The sequence below is a fragment of the Lutjanus erythropterus genome, chromosome 22 (genome assembly GCF_056507025.1).
Source record: "Lutjanus erythropterus isolate fLutEry1 chromosome 22, fLutEry1.hap2, whole genome shotgun sequence".
NCBI classification, from domain to species: Eukaryota; Metazoa; Chordata; class Actinopteri; order Lutjaniformes; family Lutjanidae; genus Lutjanus; species Lutjanus erythropterus.
Window position 1 is genome coordinate 14,776,654 of NC_139338.1, and position 13,540 is coordinate 14,790,193.

The 13,540-nt window shown below is 41.8% G+C and overlaps 1 protein-coding gene across 1 annotated transcript in view; it reads right to left on the reverse strand.

The window, feature by feature from the left end:
* The window catches only part of prickle1b (prickle homolog 1b), a 37,799-nt gene extending 25,022 nt beyond the window's left edge, over positions 1–12,777 (reverse strand). The window contains exon 1 of the mRNA XM_084711450.1: positions 12,545–12,777. The gene's annotated coding sequence lies outside the window, so the exon portion shown is untranslated. The remainder of the gene's footprint in view (positions 1–12,544) is intronic.
* Between the last annotated feature and the right edge of the window lie 763 nt (positions 12,778–13,540).

A 13,540-nucleotide genomic window follows, 5' to 3' on the forward strand; every position in this document is an offset into this window, starting at 1 on the left:
AGGCAGCTACATTAAACAGAATCACGCTCCACTGACCACAGTGTGACAAATCCTTTATAAAACCAGGAATTTGCATGAAATAAGGGAAATGTTTCACACACACTGTTACCACTTCATTGAGGAACTAGTAGATATGTGAGAAACACCATCACAGAACTGTAATACCTATTAGGAAACAATGGAAACCCATTGCCATTGTAGTAAAGTGTGCTACAGTAAACTCTAGCAGCAGGGTTATGCAGCAGTGTGTGTGGGGTGTTTCTTTATGCTCTCAACATAACTGCTGTGAAACAGTGATCAGAAAATAACATTTTATTTCTCTGCTTTACTTTCTTGCTACCAGCGCTCCCTCACCTTATTCAGTCTCTAGCTTGATAGCCTGCTGCTGTGCTCTGTCTCTGAAAAGCACATGGACCCAAGCCAAAGGAAACTTCTTGGTGTTGTCATTTTCCAAAATTTGACCCTGTTTCAATTTTTCTACTGCTTGCCGCTGCATGATTTTTTTCTGCCACCCCTCGCGTCCCCCACAGCCGCAGCCCAAACAGACTACCACCAAAAAAGACACAAAAACTGGGTCCCCAAATGAGAAAAGGGTCAGGCAAGTAGGTTTTAGGATTAGGATTAGGGTTTCTGTGAGTCTCCAGGAAAAATGAATGTAAATAATGTTTTCAAAAGTGGCCTAAGTAAATGTGTGTGTCTGAAAGAAAGAAGAAAAAAGTGTGTGTCTTGTGCATCCCATCTAACACTAATTCTATGTCTTTAAGTGATGCATTCCTTCTTTAATAAAACCCATAAGTCACTATAACTGCAACTCTGAAAGCAGTGTGTGTGTGTGTGTGTGTGTGTGTGTGTGTGTGTGTGTGTGTGTGTGTGTGTGTGTGTGTGTGTGTGTGTGTGTGTTTGAAGTGATGATCCTCTACAGAGCAGAAAGAACAGGCAGATATTTATAACTGCTGGAGCAGTGGTGAGCGATGGGCTGATTATAAAAATGAAAAATGTCAAGAACCAGATCATCTTGTTCTTGTTGACAGGAAAAAGGTACGTGTCACTGCAGTTTTGCTTCAGTTCAACGGTATGAAAAGCACCGTGTTCATGTCTGGGGCAACTGATGTAAGCCCCTCAAACTGTAACTGAAGACAAATAGTGAAATATTCCAGACGCTCACAGATAAACTGTTATTAGGCTGCAGATGTAAGGCTGGCAGACAACAACAGAAGATAAGAAGCCAGAAAAATAAAAGTGAAAGCTACAGTCGTCAGAAGTAAACTTGTTTTTTATTTTTACTGGCCTCCGTGATTCTTTGAACTAGGAATGATGTAGCATCATTTTTGCCATTACATGCAGTCCTGCCATCAATCTGTGTATCCATCTGGCTGATTTACAGCGTGTCACACGTTTCAGCCAAAACACACAGATAAGTCAGGGCCTTTAATGAGCTGTGCCACTCAAACTAGACGGAAGCAACGCGAATGAAAAACAAATCCATACAAAAACAAAAAAGAGAGAAGCAAATGTAAAAAATAGCAACATCTGATGACATATCATGCAAGATGAGCGGGAATGTTGCATCACATTTAATATGGGAAAGCTGTGTGTGTGTGTGTGTGTGTGTGTGTGTGTGTGTGTGTGTGTGTGTGTGTGTGTGTGTGTGTGTGTGTGTGTGTGTGTGTGTGTGTGTGTGTGTATGAATCCCCCATGAATTTTGAATAGGAGATAGATGTAGGCCAGGGATTGGGGTTGTGTACACAGAGGCTTAATGACAGGACCCTGGAGGGATGGCACATCAGTCAAGCGGAACAGACAAACACAGACTCACACACACGTATACACGCACACACACACACACACACACACACACACACAAACCGGCTGTGTATTACACAACCAGCACCCTCACTTTCCCATAATTTACCATTGGAAACACAACAAGAGCTGGGAACGACGGGTTTGACCAAGTTTGCAGCTTCAGGCACTTTGTCACACGCCGGCTGCAGTTTGGCCTACATGGAGGGGGCTGGCACAGTTCTCAAGGCAGCATAGTGTCAGGGAAGGGCGTGTGTGTGAAACCATATAGCCTTTAGTTCCAATAGCAGATTCCCAAGGTGCTTTTTGTTTAGCTTTATATGGGTTACTGAGCCAGCGATTGAGAGACAGATACTGTTTTTACACCAAAATTAGATGTGCATTATCTGCGCCGACTATCTGATGTTCTTCTCAGACGTTGGTGGAGACCAAAAGCAGAGATGAAAGGAGAGTGAATAAAGGACACATATTCAGCATGTGGAAACAAACACATTGGATTTGGAAAACACGAAGCGAAACATTTTGGCGCAACAACACCCAGAATTATATGACCAGAGCTTATAGAGCCGATAAATACCTGTGACTACTGCATAGTCATTTGACCTGAGAGTGAATGCCAATTGCACCCTTTCGCATTGAAGACAAAAGCCAGACATTAGCGGGGTTTTGGTCCAGTGTAAAAGGGACTAGCGAGAGATTTTGAATAGATACAGATAACAAAACAGCTGAGTGATATCAGCTTAGCTCAGCATGGCAACGGCAACATTTTGGTGGCGGGTTTGGATGCCACAGGGGCGACAGATATCGAGGCTATGTGCTATATGAAAGTTGCTTTGAGCTCCGTGCTTAAATAAACTCACTATCACAGGGAAAGTGGCGTGACTGGCCCGTTTTGCGGGGTGTTTGCCTCCCCTCCTCTCCCAGGGACTGTGGTTGAATTTGGCCAGGCAGCCGCTGTTGGCATTCCACACTGACCCTCGACTAGCGGGCCTGAGGTTCATGGGTAAACAGACAAACCGTTTGGTGGGCTCGCTGTGTAATTTTGGAGCCTGTCTTACCCTCTCGCTGTCTGTCTCTCTTCCCCCTGACCCCCCTTGTCTTTCCCCTCAGCCAGCTATATCCTCAGTTGGCCTCTCTGTTAATTTAGACCTACCTGACAGTTCTGACTAAAACCTTCTGGGTTTATTATCTGTCCCGCTCGGCGACAGGCTCAGCTCTCTAAACACACACTGAAGACTAATCTGCAACAGATGGGAGATGGACCGGGGAGGAAGTAGTATAAAAGGATATACAACATATTTGTACCCCTCTGAACCAAACGATAGGGTTTCAGCAAAGTTCCACGCAAAGCCGGAGGAGGGTCGTAGTGATGTGCGCAGCGGCAGCTCCCAGGGGCTTAACTGGACATATTACTTGGAGATATAAGCTGTCCATCCGCAACCAGATGTCTGAAAAGGCCCTGAGGAGGATTCTTGAGAGCTTTCTCTGAAGGGAACATGCCCACACGCTCAGTCACACACTCTAGCAGCTATATGTAAAGTGCTGAATAAATAAAAACATATGGAAACGAGCAAATGTGCACATACACATATAAACAAGCCCACACATGTTGGATTTCATGGGTGGCTGGTTAGAGATAATGAACACCCTAGCCCCCCAGTTTACTGTCTGGTTTTCGAGGTCATTAGTGTAAACACAACAGACATTTATTTACTACCTCATTAATGCAAGTGGCAATTTAAGCTCCATTTCTCAGACAAAAAAAAAAAAAGAGCAGATGAATCTCACATAGTGCCACAACCCAGACAACTGTCAAATCACTGTTTGTATTGGTTTTGCGACGAGCGCCTGGAAAACCCCGAGCTTTCATCAGCTAACCACCATGGGTGAATATCTGTTACAGTCTCCCTCTCTGGGAGATGAAATTGTCCTCGCTGAAGGATACGCTGCTGCTTGATTACTTGCAACAGAGCACAGCAGCAGTTGTGGGGCTTGTTTATGGAGGGGCAGGTTATATAAAAAGATAGTTTACCTCTTATTAAAAAGTGCAGGTCTCCCTTTGAGAGGTACGTGCCATCTAGAAATGCCTGGTATGGTTTGTGTACCAACAAATGTCTTTTAAACCTGCTATAACAGTTTTTTGGTCACTTAGTGATAATAGAAAAAGGGTGGGAACACAACACTGACATATGATCACCTTTAAATATATGTCAAACATATTAGTATACAGTAATAATTATTTACACATACAGTTAATATGGAATAACTTAAGCATCTACAGTATTTGGTGAGTTTTTGATGACCTGGCAAACATAAATTCATTATTCACTCTTCTTTTAGCTCTGTTTTTGGACTCCACCTCCAGAGGAAATTATTTAGCTTGTTAGCTGCTAAATGCTCCACGATATTCTCAAGCTAGTTGCTAACTAGTGCACAGTGAGTTTTTAGAGCTTCCTTGACTGTAATGACATTGGTCTTTTCTCTGGTTTCTTGAATATTTTGGGGTTTACTCTGGCTTCTTTATTGTAATGATAGAGAAGGATCCTATCTTTGGAAAGCGTTTTGTAGGATAACATTTGCTAAATTGAGGTGACTGTTACAAGAGTCACACAATTTGCACCTGCTAATTAAGCAACTTAGCAACAGCTGAGTAGGTTAGGAAAGAGAAACAATGCAGGATTCACAATTTAATAAGACCAGTGCATTAAGAGGTGGGAAGACATGCATACATTCAACTCCCATGTCAATAGGTGTAGACAGAAAGCCAGGTCGATATATGGCAGGTGTTTGCAGTACACAGTTTAATTTGAAACTAGCCAGAGTGAAATTTGTGTAGGAATCGATGAGCATTCTCATTTGGATTCATTCTTGTTGTCCATCCCTTTCGCTAACTGGCATACAGTCAGTTTTTAGAGGTTCTTTATTGCCTGCTGTGGTTGAAAACAGCTATGAGAGCTGTGAGACTGAACCAAAGTAAGTTGCGGACCAGAAAACCAAAACAATGAACTGAAAGACGCAAAACTGCAGTACAGAGAAACAACAGAATTGAGTGACAATTCTCTTCTATTGGTTTGTCACACTTTCTCCTGACAATTTCATCTTACAGTGTCATTTGATCAGTTGTCCGTATGAAAATATTATTTGTAGCAGCTGTAATGTGCATTTCAAACTCAAAGCAGGACTCCTGCAAGTGCTGGAGCAAAAGCATATGTGCGGCTTTTGGCGAATTTGGTGAAAATCCTGTAATTTTCCCCACCCTCGTTTACAGACTGTTTATCACAACAGGGCATTTCCTGACTCTGACTAGTAGCATCAGATTGGATGGAGCCATTTCCCCTCTGGGTGAATTAAAAGGCTGGTGTTCCTCTGGGATGGCGTTAGGCAACATGGAGATACAGTGACAGATAGGGCATGTCATCTGCAGAGACAGACGACCACCCAACAGCTGAGGGTTTATATGAATGTAAACTAAACGTTTCGTCACAGAGATATCGTCATGACATTGTGCAACTTAAATTTGTCAAAATTCTTCTCGACTTCATCTGCTTCTGTTTATTGAAGTGTGTTGGTGATGATTAGTTCATGGAAAGAACAGAGTTGCATTCATGAGATCATCTTGTGTCATCTGAGGCTTCATGCACATTGGAACAGAGGTGAAGTAGTAGACAGGGAGAGGGAGGGGGAGAACAGAGCAGACTGTCTCCGATTAGTCCTGAGTTGAGACATTCAGTTCAGGAGCTTGTCTTAGCCTCAGGAACACACTGTCCAACACATGAGACCACATGAGACTAATTTAAGGAGGGTAGACAGGAGCCAAGCCATGTTTTCCTGAATGTTTCCCTGTATATCCATTTTGGAATATTTATAAACAAAAGTTGTTTCTGATTGCCTTTCAGAAACAGATATTTTAGCTAAGGCTGGCTAAATAATGGCTTCCTGCATCTATTATCCATAATATAATTTATTTTCATACCAAAAAGTGTAGGTGTCACTTGCATTTCAGCATATTTTTCAAAATATATCATTTGCATGATGCAAACAGCTGCAAGTTTTAACTGTCTTAATGGAACAAAACCATGTTTTGATCACACTCACCAGACTCACAACATTATTGTTATATATAAAAACCACGCAACTCCAAAATGTCAGCTTTTCACTAACAACAGCAGGGTTGTTTTTGGTTCTGCTGCAATGCATTTTTTGACATTATGAAATGCACGGTCCTTCGTCTGGGGCCATATTATAGAAAGGTCAACTAACAGATCCCTTAAATGTTTAGTAATTTTGTTATTTTACAGATGAACAGTTCTTAACAGTGAACAGTTTTGCTCGGTTTTTAATTTCAATATACATTCCAGTATGTTTAATGATAAAAAACAATTATTAAGCTGTTTAACTCAGCACTATGAGAAAAGTATGGTCAGTTGCTAGGCAACAAACATAAAAGTTGATAAGTGATGTTGGATTGCCTATTTAGGATATCCTAACCTGAGATAAGGATGAAGAAGAATAAGATAGGATTCATAAAGTTAAGATAGAATTTGCTTCTATAATATCAAACTGGTGAAAATACTATCTTAGACTCTTCTTATCTTAACTTCAGACATGAGATAGATAAAGTTTCTGTAACACAGCTGAACTCAAAACATAAAATCACCAAACATCAAACTGTAAAACATACAGGGAGGTGAGATTTTCACATCACAACTGCAATGTATTGTACGAGCAATGTAGCACCCAACACACCAAGATCTGTTTTGGAGACCTTTTATGTTTTTCCCAATCAAGAACAAAACTGAAAGCTATCATTTGTGTTCTGCCTCAGGGTGGTCATTTCACTGGGAATAATTACGTGGTTGTGGCACAGAAATCTTGTCTTCCTATATGAGACTGTGCTTCTATCTATACTGTTTACCTCTACTTGAGCTTTAAAGCCTTTTAATTATTATCATCTAATAATCATCACCTTTAATGTCTCCTTAACCACTGCGACTGGCGACTGGCAGTGTCTGGGCAGGTGTGTGTGTGTATCTGTGTGTGTGAGTGGCTTTAATCATCATCAAATAGAGCTGTGTGTATAGGTAATTAAGGTGGTGCCAAATCGACTCTCACTCGGAGGCACGAGTCAGGAACTCTCAACAACACCTCAGTTTTGCATCACTTGGCAAGTGCTGCGGGCAACTTTATTTCAGCTCCGCTGCAAGTTTTAACACAGAGTTGAGTGCAACTCCCTCCCAAGTCCATTACTCAGCGTCTGATATTCTTCTAAGCCCTGGATTACTTTTCCTCCCCACAAGCTGACCATAATACCAGGCTTGTGGAGCCAATGCGGCCTGCAGGGTTTGGTCTGTAACCACTCAATGAGCACAAGGATCACGATTAGTGCTCATAGATCAAGGACTCCCGTCCCTGCCCCCACACACACACTTACACACCGCACCCTTCACCTCCTCAGCCTAGCCATGGTTTATGGTTACTGTAGGCCAATATAAATACACAATATTAGCTTATCTTTCACCATTTACATGTAATATTTCCTTCAAACAAGAACAAGCTGACAAGGACTGAACCTGAACAAAGTTTGATTGCAGTGTGTGTAGCTTTTGCTACATAAACTTTTACAACGAGCTGAGAAAAGTAGGAAACAGGTTGAGTTTAGTCCCACATCTTATGTTACTTTATGCTGTTTATCATTAGAGGGTAGGTCAGCTTCATGCTTTTTAGAAGTTGGGGTGAAAATGTCCCTTCTGTCCCAGTTGAGCTATGTCCCCAAACTCACATGAAGTGAATTGGAAACAACTAGTTGACTGGTAGGCTGCAGCTAATGATTATTTCAACTGATCACTTATTTAATTTAGTTTATAAAATATGAAAAAACGCCCATCAAAATTGTTCAGAGCAATTATTATACAATTACAATTACACAAAACAGAGCAAAGTGGTGATTCCTCACGTTTGAAAAGCTGTGACAAGGGAATGCTCTGCATTTTTGCTTAGTCAAGGTTGTTCCCAGCGCTATTTGTACTTAATCAACCACTGCACCAGTGATAACACTGCTGATAACTGGTATAACTGGGTGGTTCCCACACAAAAGTCAGAATATTACTTTGAGACTTGTTTTTATCTCAGTTCTTCCGAGAAATGTCTGTTTTTCATTCTTCATTGTTCTGTTTCTCCTGTTCACTGATTGGCCCTTCACACACGACTACAGGGGATAGCTGCTTGGCAAGCGTAGCCTGTGTGTGTGTGTGTGTGTATATATACGTGTGAGTGTGTGAGGGTGTGTTTTCTGAGGTTTGGAATGATTTACACAACCCCACACTCGATTAATTCCCGTATGACAGCACAAACTTGCCTGTGTGTACACATGTTGGTCTGAGGTATCGGCCTGACGGAGGCGCACAGACAGGACAGTGTTGACTTGCTAATAGATGGAGGTCTCTCTCTCTCTCTCTCTCTTTTTTTTTTTTTTTTTACAGATACACACATGCAAACACACACACACTTCACATTCATGTTTATGTTTCTTATTGGTTCCATTTATTTAATCTAATGCCAATCTGCTCTCCAAGTCAAACACTGGGACAGAAGAAATCTGTGAATGCTGCATAACCCCCCTGAACCAGATTCCACCAGCAGCAAAACATCCAAAATGTATACACTATTAGTTTGTGTTTTTAATACTACGCACTGCAAATGTGAGGAACTGCTCTAAACACTATGTTCATTACTAAGCACTCAAAAATTGCAGAATTTGTCTCCATGTCGTTTTAAATGGCGACAATCCTCTTTTGGATTAAATCTCTTCGGCTTCAAACAAAAAAAGGTGAAACACGGCACATCTTGAGCTCTTCAAATAGTTTTACTGCTGTGATCAGATGAGGTGTTTTAACCGAGGAGCCAATGGCTCTAAATCCAGAACACCCTTGGTCGCAGAGCAAAAAGGTTTTCCAGGAGAGTGTCCAACAATATCAAAAAAATCTCCAGGCTGGATTTCCTCTCTGGCACTCAAACCTCACTGGAGGATGAAAATCTGGGTTGCATATGAGACAAGTCTGTAGGATGAAGACTCTCTGCTCTGAAAGATGAGTCTGTCAATGTAGAAATCGTCCATGAAAAAAACAAAAAAATAACGGGGGCCTCGAAAAAGCAATGCAACAAAAAGTCAAGGATGCGTTCATAATCTGTCCACTTCTCCTGCCAAAGCTCGGCTCATAATTGTATGACGTGACACGTCCAGTCATCCTCTGTCTTTTCTTCAAACCTCAAAGGTCATCTCGTCAAGAAGTGCTTCACATCCTCCCCTCTGATTCACATCCTCCTCAGCTCGAACATCTTCCTCCGCTCCTCACTTTGACATGTTTAAACAAAATCAACCTTTTCACCCTGGCTCTCTTTGTTTTTTTGTTAAGTTCGCTAAAACCTTCCAACGAACTTCACCGCTAAGGACACAAATTCCTCTAATTGAGTTGACATCTGGGAAATACTCTTATTTGCTTTCTTTTGGAGAGTCAGATGAAAAGATTGATAGCAATCTCATGTCTGTAAGCTAAATATGAAGCTACAGGCAACAGTTAGTGTAGCTTAGCACCAAAGCTGGAGTCGGGCGGGGAAACAGCTAGCCTGGTCCCGTCCAAACGCAACAAAATCTGCCTGCTAATCCTTCTTATTGAGGTGACTTTGGGGAAATACTCTTGTGTGCTTTCTTTTGGAGAGTAAGATGAAAAGATTGATAGTACTCTCATGTCTGTATGCTAAATATGAAGTTACAGCCAGCAGTTAGTGTATTTTAGCACAAAAACACAGGGGAGAACTAGCTAGCCTGGCCCTGTTCAAATGCAACAAAATCTGCCTACAAACACCTCTTACTGAGTTGACTTTTGGGAATCACTCTTATTCACTTTTTTAAAAAGAGTAAGGTGAAAAGACTGTATGCTAAATATAAAGCTACAACCAGCAGTTAGCATAGCTTAGCACAAAAATTGGAGTCAGGGGGGAAACAGCTAGTCTGGCTCTGTCCAAAAACATCAAAATACCAGTCAACCAATGCCTCTAAAGCTCACTTACTAACAAGTTATATCTTGTTCATCTAATTTGTAAAGAAAACGTAGGGTAAAAACCACATTTAGTGGTTCTATGGTTGGTTATATGTCCGAATATTTCTCAACTTTCTCTTCCATGTAAGCCAACCATTAGTACACAGCTTCTATCAGCATAATAGCCTGTGACTCTGGCTAGCAACAGCCTTGACAATAAAAAATTGATTGATTGACACACATACAGATAAAAAGATAAAAAGTGTTGAATGCAGACATGTCATCATGTTTTTATTTTGGGTTAGGTAATAATGAGTTGGACGGAACATCATAAACTCCTGTGTGAGAGCTAAAAAGGACAAGACAATTTAGTTATGAATGTTGAAAACTGGGACATCTTAGTGGTTTATAGACATTTATCTGGACATGGGACACCCAACTGGAAACTGGGACAATCCTGGACAAACTGGGATGTCTGGTTGTTGTAGACAAAACTCCAGATTTGTGTAGATTAAATGAACAGGATATAACATGTTCATTTGTGAACTTTATAACCATTGAGCAGAGCAGATCTCACATGTTTAAGTTAAGCAAACCAGCTGCTGGCTTTAGCTACAATTAACGTACAGACATGCAAAAACAAATAGGTGTATTTCCGAACATGTTGAACAATTTCTTTAAACTAATTCTACTGCTGCGCACAAGTTACTATAGCCATGTAAACCAGAGAGACAAAAGACCCTCCTCAGCATCCATGAACAGCATAAAATCAATTTTATGTCCCATAGCAGGCAGTAATCGAGCCAAGCATACCGATCATTTCAGCTACTGCCTGACTTGAATCTCCCATGTGGTTCAAATGGCTGACCAATTAACAGCAGCTTAACTCCTGCTTCCAAACACCTATCTGTGTCTCTCTCTCTCTCTCTCTCTCTCTCTCTCTCTCTCTCTCTCTCTCTCTCTCTCTCTCTCTCTCATACACACACGCATGCATGCACACAAGCATACAAAGTAACAGACATGCAGGTCCATGAGCACTGGCGCCCAGTGCCACACACAGACCAGGACACACACACGCACACACACAGATACATACTCATTAACAAAGGCTTAGCATTGCAGAGTGTATACCCCCAGCAAAGTGCAGCATAGTCTGGCTGACTGGCCTCCCACAGAGGGGGAACACACCTCAGTCACCTGATCTTCGGCTGCTCTCATCCTGGATCAGCTAACTACACAGCAGTTTGTCATTAGAATGCAGTGACCAAGCCTCCACAACACTGACAGTGTAGGGTACACCGGGGATAGCTGCAACAGGGGATGGTTGCAGCAGGTCTTCCTCCTCAGCATGTTGTCCCCAGTGAACTCAAGACAGCCACACAACCATATTTAAGTCATTGGGGGGCACATAAAAGGTTAGTTCATCATGTTCAAAAAGTTTGTTGCATTGCAAATTGTTCTATTTTTTCGTGTCTTATGTTGACATATATAGAGACAGAATAGCATTACTGAAAATTAATGTATTTTTAATATGTTGCAACTGTCCCCAGGGTTGAGTTTATCCTACTTATACCTTTCAATAAATATTTCAAACAGTATGTCATATGTCATTTCAATGGTATGGGTAATTAGGAGACAGATGTAAGATTTGGTTTGTCCAAATAGTCTCTTTGTAATTGTGAGAGATCCAGATGGTGTTGCAACTGTCCCCAGTCTCCCCTACTTCAAAGGTGAATTATTTTAAAATTTAATCTACCAGTCACATACAGTAAATAAAGGTTTCTCCAAGTTTAAAGACTCAGAAGATCCAAAAGCCTGCTGCTGCTGCTCTCACTGCAGCATCTTTACAAATTTCTTCCACCACTAGGTGCCACCACTGGCCTCAATACAAACACAGCACTTACAAGTCCATCTTGAGAGCCACTACAGGGCTTATTTTCAGTGTTTAAACATTTTTCTTTTTGCTCTTTAACCACATTTATGCAAGATGAAACAAAAGTCAGTTTCAGAGCAAATCTGTGAATTATATGGAGAGAATCACACTCACATAAGCTTAAAACAATTTGATTGAAGGCTAACACTTCAAAGATTGTTTTAAAAGTGGATTTCAGTCTGAATTATGATTGAACATGAGAAAATGCCTTCTTCTGGGTCAGTTGTTCTGTGTGGCTGAATTGATGTGGCTTCACTTTGTGATGTTTTTCAGTGGATCTGGGCTGTGGTCTGTCCACACTGATGTGATTGTGAGGAGATCAAGAGCTGCATGAAAAGACTGAGCAGACAGATTGAGAGAGAGAGAGACAGACCACCTGAGTGACAAGCAACAGCTGAGTTCACACATCTGGAAACCCAAATGCAACCCTTCCATTAACTGCGTCTTTACGCACACACACGCACTTTCCAGTGCGTAAAAAATCCCCCTCAGTTTCACTTTTTTCTCTTCTCCTTCAGGGGAAATGTCTCACAGAGCCTCAGCTAACTCTTTTCCCTCTGGCTTTGCTGTGTCTGGTCATGAAACAAATCAATTCCATCTCTTAACCTCGTTGCTGCACGATGATCTCCAACAGATGAAGGCAAAAACAAGCCTCTCTAGACTTGGCCTGCACAAATCTACTTTAAAACTCTACAATGTGAGCACTTAAACTGTATAGTTGAAACATTCTGAAAGTCAGAAAATAGTTCTGAGCCAAAAACGTGACACTCACCTCTCAGAAGCAACAACTTGGTCCGGGGTTCGGGTTTGAATATTCCGTTTATCAGGATAAAATCACGACTCTGGAGGCATCCGGGCTGACTGCATCCAAACAAACACAACTTAGCGCAGTTTCGAGTCCTGAATCACCTCGATGGATGGAGTCTTTCAGTGCATGATCGTGGACAGAGACGATGAGATAAGGACGTTCACCAGGGTTGAGCGCTGCGCAGCTCTGGCACCAAGTTAAAGCGTCGAGGAATGACATTAGTGCTGCTCTGCGCCTATTGGTTTAAACACGACCCCCTCTTCCTCCCCCTCCTCCTCCCCCTCCTCCTCCACACATACACGCCTACCTCTCCTGCTCAGTTACAGGCAGACAAACACACTGTACACATCCATGACTTTGTGGATATGCAGCACTGTGCAAAAGTTTTAGGCAGGTGTGAAGAAATGCTGTAGAGTAAGAATGCGTTCAAAAATATAAAATGTAATTGTTTATTGGTATCAGTTTGCAAAATGCAAATACAGACTCCATGATGTTGAGATCAGGGATCTGTGGGGGGTCATACCATCACTTCCAGGACTCCTTGTTCTTCTTAACGCTGAAGATAGTTCCCTAATGACATTGGCTGTATGTTTGGGCTCGCTGTCCTACTGTAGAATAAATTTGGGACCCGATGGTACTGCATGATGGATATATATCTGCCTGTATTTCTCAGCATTGAGGACAAATTTCCAGCTCAATTTGCATAAATGCAGCCACAAACCTGTGTGGAACCCACACCATGCTTTACTATTGCCTGCAGACACTCATTATTGTAATGGTCTCCAGTCCTTCGGTGAACAAATTGCTTCATGCAAATGTTTTAAATTTTGACTCATGAGTGTAGGGCACCTGCTGCCATTTTTCTGCATCCCAGTTCCTCTGCTTTCGTGCATGGTTGAGTCGCTTGGCCTCTTCTGGCCAAACTTCTCCAGACAGTAGATAGGTGTACCTGGGTCCCAC